An 8,049-nucleotide genomic window follows, 5' to 3' on the forward strand; every position below is an offset into this window, starting at 1 on the left:
CTTAGAAGTTATTTTTCAGATACAGAATCAGAGGAAGCGAGGAAGAAACAGAGATTCACAGCTGTAGACGTCAGAGACCTTGAAAATGATGGCCTGGAGTGCCATCATCAAACTCCACAAATATAATAGGTAATGTTAAGCCTGTTTATGGACGCCTAAAGCAGAGGCACTGTAGGGGAGGGGAATACACAGATGAAGGCTCGGGCCTTCTTCCTTCCAGAGGAGACACTCCTAACTTTCTTCGGCTAAGTCAGCCAGTAATTGAGGCAAAGGAAGAAAATGCTCTTATGCACAAACACCCTGGAATCACTGAGTTACTAAAGATTACCTTAGCGGCAAGCCTCTCAGGAGCACGCTAGGAAAACCGAGCCTCCCAAAATTTCTCTTCCAGCGTATGAGCCGGGTTATAAAGCAGTGACCTGCTACAATTAATGTGCACTACGGGAGCTCTGACTCTTGGTTTGTTGGTCCCTCCGGACAGAGGTCACCAGACACAGTGACACACTCACACTGACTCAGCAGCACATGGTCACACCATCTCACCAACCCGGTGACAGCAAGAACAACCACACAGTCCACAACAATCTGGCCTTAGTCACACACACTGTAGGTCACGTGCAGTCCCCCCACAAACTATTACAGCCTCACGCATGCGAACCTCATAGCAACACAAGACACACACACACATGCTCTCACCGACAGCCGCGCTCGTGGACCCACCAAACCAGACGGGTGCTCGTATGTGCCAGATCATTCATATGTAACCCAGACAGAAGACCGTATGACAGCCGCTCCTTGATCCGCACAGGCTGTACTCTATGGAGAATCCGGACGTCCTACCTGAGCCCCCGGAGCAAGTAGCACCGCCTTGCGCTGCCGCCTTCCCCTGAAGAAAGCGGAAGCAGAGACACCGCCTCCTCAGCTAAGCCCACCTCCGCAATGGCTTCTGGGAGTTAGCTGTGAGGGGACGGAAAGACCGGCAGTGCTCCCAGCTAGGGACTCTGGGGCTCATTGTGGGGAGCGCGAGACTTCTGCGCCAGGTAAAGTAAACCACGTGTTGGGTTTGTCCGGATACTTACGTAAGCCAAGGACCCGCCCAATCCCACAGTCCTGCTGATCCAACTGGGCTGTGGCCCCAAGCGCTGCTCCTGCCCGGGTAAGGGTAGGAGTGGAGGGCACCGAAGTCAGAGGCAGAAACGAACAAGTTTTGCTGGGTGGAGAAGCGCGTGTTCTAAGGACTGTTGCCACCAGGAAGGCTTGAAGGTGCTATTGTCAGGTAGCCTAGAGGTGGAAGGCCCCTAGAAGAGGAGCGTTCTGGTGACCTCTCTCCAGAGGGATGAACAAACCAAAGAGTCAGAGCTCCCGCAGTTCCCATTCCCATTAATTGAAGCAGGTCATTGCGTTATAACTGGGCTCATACACTGGCTGTTTTCCTAGTGTTACTGTTTGCCTCAGACCAGCCACAGCAAGAGAAAGAAACTGGGAGGTGGAAGCAGGTGGATTGCCTGAGCTCAGGAGTTGGATACCAGCCTGAGCAAGAGCAAGACACTTTCTCTACTGAAGATAGAAAAACTAGCTGGGCATTGTGGCAGGGGTCTATAGTCTCAGCTACTTGGGAGGCTGAGGCAAGAGGATTGCTTGATCCCAAGGTGCCAGACACTCTACCCAGGATACTTTTCTTTCTGGGAGAATCTATGAAGAATTACTGCTCAAATGCCTTTAAGAAAGCTGACCAAGAAGGTGGCTCATCCTGTCATCACTAAACTACCCTTGACTGTGACTTCAGGAATCTACTTTTCTTCACCATTCAGTCTTTTATCTCCCCATTTTGAACTTTGTAATAAAATAGAAGAATCTTAGCAGAATGTAGAAAATTAATATCCTAAGAAGAAACTAGATATCTATGTGAAATGCTCTAAAAGGAAGCTTTGTTTCCATCTGTCTCTAAAAGGTACTCAATCATAATGGCAACAATTTTACCCAAAATTCTGTGCAATCCTGGCTAGGTGCCTGTAGCTCAAGTGGCTAGGGTACCAGCCACATACACAGTAAGCGTCGGGTTCAAATCCAGCCCAGGCCACCAAACAACAATGACAACTACAACCAAAAAATGGTGGGGTGTTGTGGCAGGCACCTGTAGTCCCAGCTATTTGGGAGGCTGAGCCAAGAGAATTGCTTAAGTCCAAGAGTTTGAGGTTGCTGTGACACCATGGCACTCTACCCAGGGTGACAGCTTGAGACTGTCCACTGCAGAGGAGTGAAGGTTTTCTGCCACCGCCCTCGGGACCCTCTCTCTAGATACCTCAGGTTTCTGTAGTGGGGCGTGGGGGGTGGCACGAGAAGCCCACTGGGCCCTCCTCCTGTTCCTCCTGCTCCAGTTCGATTTGTGTGGCTAGTGGCTGTGGACCTCCCCAGGAGTGGCAGGCTGGGCCGACACCCCACTGTAGGATTCTAACCCTTAGCCCCAGTATCTTCACAAGTCAAGCTGAGCGGGTGCAGATGGCTGGAACTATGGTGATGTCCCTCGGTGGCAAGTGCAGCCAGAACTCTGGTCATTTAAGTTGTATGTGTGCAAGTTGCAAGGACCATGTATTAGTCTGGTATAATCTGGCCTCCTGAGATTCTGCCTAAGTAAAAAAGAAGTGGAAAATACTCTTGGGAAGAAAACTAGAAAAATAAAAAAGCCAGAACTTGGGGCAGTGCCTGTGGCTCAGTCAGTAAGGTGCCGGCCCCATGTACCAAGGGTGGCGGGTTCAAACCCGGCCCTGGCTGAACTGTAACCTAAAAAAAAAAAAAAAAAAAAAAAAGCCAGAACTTATTTTTACATGGTTATCAGCTCAGTTACCAATATGGACCCTTTTCCTCCTGGTGGAGACAATGGACTGACAAATTCTCAATTTGAGTTCCAAAAAATGTTAATTGATGAGAGGTTATGATGCATGCATCATAAAACTAATTATCAGACTCTGAAGGCTGAACACACAAGGTTTCAAGATGAGTACATAAAGTCAGAAAAATGAACTTAAATGCCTGTTAAATGAAAAGTAAACTCCGCAGGAAAAATTTCAGCTGTTGTTTGAAGAACTAAAAGAGGAATTACTACAGGAAACTAAAGACTCAGAAGAAATAAAGGCACAGGTATTAACTCCATAAAAGTTGGAAGTATTAAGATCTCAAATACAGCAAGAATTAGAAACTCCAATGAGAGAACATTTTTGCAATCTGAATGAAGAAGTGGAAAAGTATAGAGCTGAATATAATAAGCTTCACTATGAATACACATTTCTCAAGTCAGAATCTGAACACCAGAAAGAAGAATCTCCACGTATTTTAGAAGGAAAAATAAAGTATGAATTAGAGATTGTTAAGACTTGAGAAAGATAAAGAACTATGGAATCAGCTCCTTAGTGCTGATCTCACAAGAGACAGCAAATGAGTGAAGCAACTTGTTCAAAAAAAGTTCAATTGTGTCAGAAATTAAAAGGTTTAAAGGCTAAAGTAGCATAATTAAGGGCTGAAAAAGAGAATTCTGATGCTCAGGTAGAAAATATCCAAAGAATACAGGTGCAGCAGTTGGCTGAGATGGAGGCTACAGTCAGATCCCTGGAGGCTGAAAAACAATCAGCCTACAATCTAAACTACAGGCTGAATGCTTGGAAAAAGAACTACAATCAAGCAGTGACCAAAACCCTTTTAAAATAGTAAATTACATAAAGCTGAATGAGAAACACATTGATCATAAAATAAAATAACTGAAACATTCAAACAAACTAGAAATAACAGACATCAAAATGGAGGCAGTAAGAGCTAAGAGTGAGCTAGAAAGAGAAAGGAATAAGATTCAAAGTGAACTGAATTTCATTTCAGACAATGAAATTCTCAAATCAGCTATTGAACCCCACAAAGTGCTCTTAGTAGAAAAGGATCATGAATTAATATGTAAAGTACAAGCTGCCAAGGAAGAAGGTTATCAAAAACTTGTGGTATTACAAGAGCAAAAGTTAGAACTTGAGGGCAGATTTAGAGAAAATGAAAAGTGGGACATGATGTCTTGAAAAAAAGATCTGTGTGAAGAGAAATTGTGGGTTTCACAGATGGCAGAAGAGGCAGCCAGAAGGGAACTTTAGAGTATTAGGTTAAAACGTCAACAATAATTGTGACTATTGAAAATGCATAGAAAGGTTCGGTGCCTATAGCTCAGCGGCTAGGGCACCAGCCACATACACCGGAGCTGGTGGGTTCAAATCCAGCCAGGCCTGCGTAACAACGACAACTGCAACCAAAAAATAGCCAGGTGTTGTGGCGGGCACCTGTAGTCCCAGCTACTTGGGAGGCTGAGGCAAGAGAATCATTTAAATCCAAGAGTTTGAGGTTGCTGTGAGCTGTAATGCCACAGAACTCTACCCAGGGCGACAGCTCGAAACTCTGTCTCAAAAAACAAAAAGAAAAAGAAAATGCAGAGAAAATGAAATTACTGACCTAATACAGCAAATCAGTCGATTACAGATCCAAGTGACCTCACTTTCACAGGCAGAGAATGACCTGCTGAGTTCAAATCAAATGCTGAAGGAAATGGTGGAAAGGTTAAAACAAGAATGCTGAAATTTACGAAGCCAAGCTGAAAAAGCGCAACTAGAGGTGAAAAGACATTGGAAGAGAGAGAGATGCAATGGTTGAAAGAAAAGCATAAGTTTCGTGAGCATACAACAGAGAGAGAAGAAAAGCTAAAGAGAAACTCCCATGAGCTACAATTGCCCAGAAAGAGAAAATCTCTTCATGAAAACAAATTGAAGACACTGCAGGAGAAAGTAGAATTGGAAACAGAAAATCAGGTGTTAAATAGACAAAATGTTCTATTTGAAGAATATACAAGGCTTCATAAAAGACTAGAAGATACACAAAGAAGACTTAATGAATTTCAAAGTCTAATTTTGGTTCCTAACACGACACCAATAGCATCCATCCATACTGTTAGCTTTCAGTCATCAGCCATGGTTCTAGGCATGGAATCATCCTTCACTCCTCATCTGCAAAAAGAACAGCATCAAAGAGAACTCTCCCTACTTTGCAAAAGACTAGAAAGAACTAAAAACAACACAAAGAAAACAAGGAGGGAAACTTGGATCTCCTGGGGATTGAAGTTCTTAGATAAAAGGAAGACAAAATGAGGTGAAATCAGACTCAATAAAACTTGAAGGATTAACACATTTGTGGCATATAGATATTTTATTACTGTTTGTGCCTCAAGAAAAGGTGCCAGCTACATGCTGTATTGCAAAACTATCAACATTTTAGGATTATACTAATGAAGATAAATGATGCCTTAAAAGAAAGATTCAGGGCGGTGCCTGTGGCTCAGTGGGTAGGGCGCCGGCCCCATATACTGAGGGTGGTGGGTCAAACCCGGCCCCGGCCAAACTGCAACAAAAAAATAGCCAGGCATTGTGGCGGGTGGCTGTAGTCCCAGCTACTCAGGAGGCTGAGGCAAGAGAATCGCCTAAGCCCAGGAGTTGGAGGTTGCTGTGAGCTTGACACTACGGCACTCTACTGAGGGCGACAAAGTGGGACTCTGTCTCAAAAAAAATAAAAAAGAAAGAAAGAAACAGAGAAATTTGGAATATTCAATTACCCTTTGAGAATGTAAAACAAAAACTAAAAGGAACTAGTTAAAGAATGAAGCTTTAAAATTATTTATTAATTTTACTTCATTGAATTTTTTCTTGCCTGAAATATGCCCATCTTCAAATCCCTCTTCCTCACTTTGAGATGCTTGGCAGAAACAGTGAACATCTTCTAGTACACCATAAACAAATACTATAAACTAGTTTTTGAAGAAGGATGACAATTTAAAAGTCAACATAAGCTTGTCACCTGTAGCTCAAGCAGCTAAGGCGCCAGCCACATACACCAGAGCTGGCGGGTTCGAACCCAGGGGGACCTGCCAAACAATGACAACTACAACCTAAAAATAGCCGGGCTTGTGGCGGGCCCCTGTAGTCCCAGCTACTTGGAAGGCTGAGGCAAGAGAATTGCTTAAGCCCAAGAGTTGGAGGTTCCTGTGAACTGTGATGCCACAGCGCTCTACCCAGGGTGACAGCTTGAGTCTGTGTCTCAAAAAAATAATAAAAATAAAAAATAAGTCAGCATAGAGAAACAAAGTTATCTCCGTTCGTTACAAAAGGCTGCTTTTTTAAAAACTGCACATAATTTATTAAGAACTTAATACTTTCCTGTTGAAAAGAGAGTGAGACTCCCATATCTATTAAAAATAGAAAAACTAGCCAGACACCTCTAGTCCCAGCTACTTGGGAAGCTGAAGCAAGAGGACTGCTCAAAATCAAGAGTTTGAGGCTGCTGTGAGCTACAATGCCAGGGTGACTGACTGAGATGCTGACAAAAAAAAAAAAAAAAGGAAAGGGAGGGGAGGGGAGGAAAATAAGGTATATAGGCTCAGAGCCCATAGCTCAGTGGTCAGGGCGCCAGCCATATGCACCCAGGCTGGTGGGTTGGAACCCAGTTTGGGCCTGCTGCTAAACAACAATGACAACAACAACAAAATAGCCAGGCATTGTGGTCCCAGCCTGTAGTCCAAGCTACTTGGGAGGCTGAGGCAAGAGAATCACTTAAGCCCAAGAGTTTGAGTTTGAGTTTGCTGTGAGCTGTGATGCCACGGTCATCTACTGAGGGTGACATAGTGAGACTCTGTCTCAAAAAAAAAAAAAGAAAGAAAGAAAAGAAAAGATACCATATATAAAGAAAGTAGAATTTTACTTTAGATTTATTCGTAGGCTCCCAGGTCTGGCTACCAAATGAGAAAAATTACTTCTTTTCTTAAAACAGAAATTCCTGTATCTGATTTGATATCCCCCTTGCAAATATAAAAAAAAATGCTTGTTTACTTCCTACCTAAATTCTTTGGAAGATAGATAACTTCATGACTTTGGGCAGGAAACACTGAGGATGGGTTTGGAACATCCTATTATTGCCAGAAAGTAAAGATGCCGGGGAAGATGTTAGGGAAGTACTGAAGGGAGTAAAATGTTATGCTTAAAGTGACCCCTAGTGTCCAAGTTCTGATAATTTAGCATCAAAATTATATGCACTATATATATTATAATTAATTGACATCTGTTAAGATTGTAAAAGGCCATAAATTCATCTGACTCAAAAGAAAAATGTTAAAATGTAATACATAAATACATGGCCATAATAAAACACAAGAATGAATTGAGTATAAAATGTAAATATGCAATATCCATATAGATTTCCTTTCCATTAGATATGTAAGGTATATAAATGTGAATATATGTGTGTATATATGAAGTATGAATGAACACATCAAGAGATCCCTTCTCTCTCTCAGATCTTTACTCAAAAGCCAATTTCAAAAGAGGACTTCTTGGGTCCACCATCCCTTCTTTCATCTTTTCTCCTTAGAATTTACTCTGGTATATATTATATATTTTACTTACATACCTTCTTCTTGTTTGTCTTTCTCATAAGAAATTGGCTTTATGAAGGCACAGACTGTATCCTCTTTGGTTCATTACTGTATCTCCACTGCCTAGATTAGAAGAAATCTTGGCACACAGTGGGCACTTAACACAAAACTTTAAATGAAATACACATCATCTGCAGATGCACACATCCGCACACACAGACATAAACACAAATCTCTAGAAGGTCCTAATTGCAGTCTTATACTAAAGCATAATCATATAATAAAATATAAATTTTCGATAATGTAAAAGATAAGTCAATATATCACCACACAATGGGTTGTATGATTACAGATAGAATCTAGTACCTCATTGTGAGGAGAAACATCAATTGCAAAATACAAACACCTGTGCTAAAGACATGGGCATAAAGGATTTTGTCAACATCACAAGTGAAGTTTAACAGTAAAAGCAGAGGTCAACCAGTGGGTTGGGTTTACATCACTTTTGAGGAAGAAATCAGATACCAAACTCAGATCAAAAATCAATTAGTAAATAATTCAGACTCTGAATTGTTTGGTATGAATTATTTTTCTTCTTCAAGTCTATT

The 8,049-nt window shown here is 42.2% G+C and overlaps 1 pseudogene; it reads left to right on the forward strand.

Annotated features, from left to right (window-relative positions):
- Positions 1-2,825: 2,825 nt before the first annotated feature.
- On the forward strand, positions 2,826-5,139 carry LOC128595909 (centrosomal protein of 83 kDa-like; annotated as a pseudogene).
- The last annotated feature ends 2,910 nt before the right edge of the window (positions 5,140-8,049 follow it).

Source organism: Nycticebus coucang, chromosome 10 (genome assembly GCF_027406575.1).
Source record: "Nycticebus coucang isolate mNycCou1 chromosome 10, mNycCou1.pri, whole genome shotgun sequence".
In the NCBI taxonomy this organism is placed as follows: Eukaryota; Metazoa; Chordata; class Mammalia; order Primates; family Lorisidae; genus Nycticebus; species Nycticebus coucang.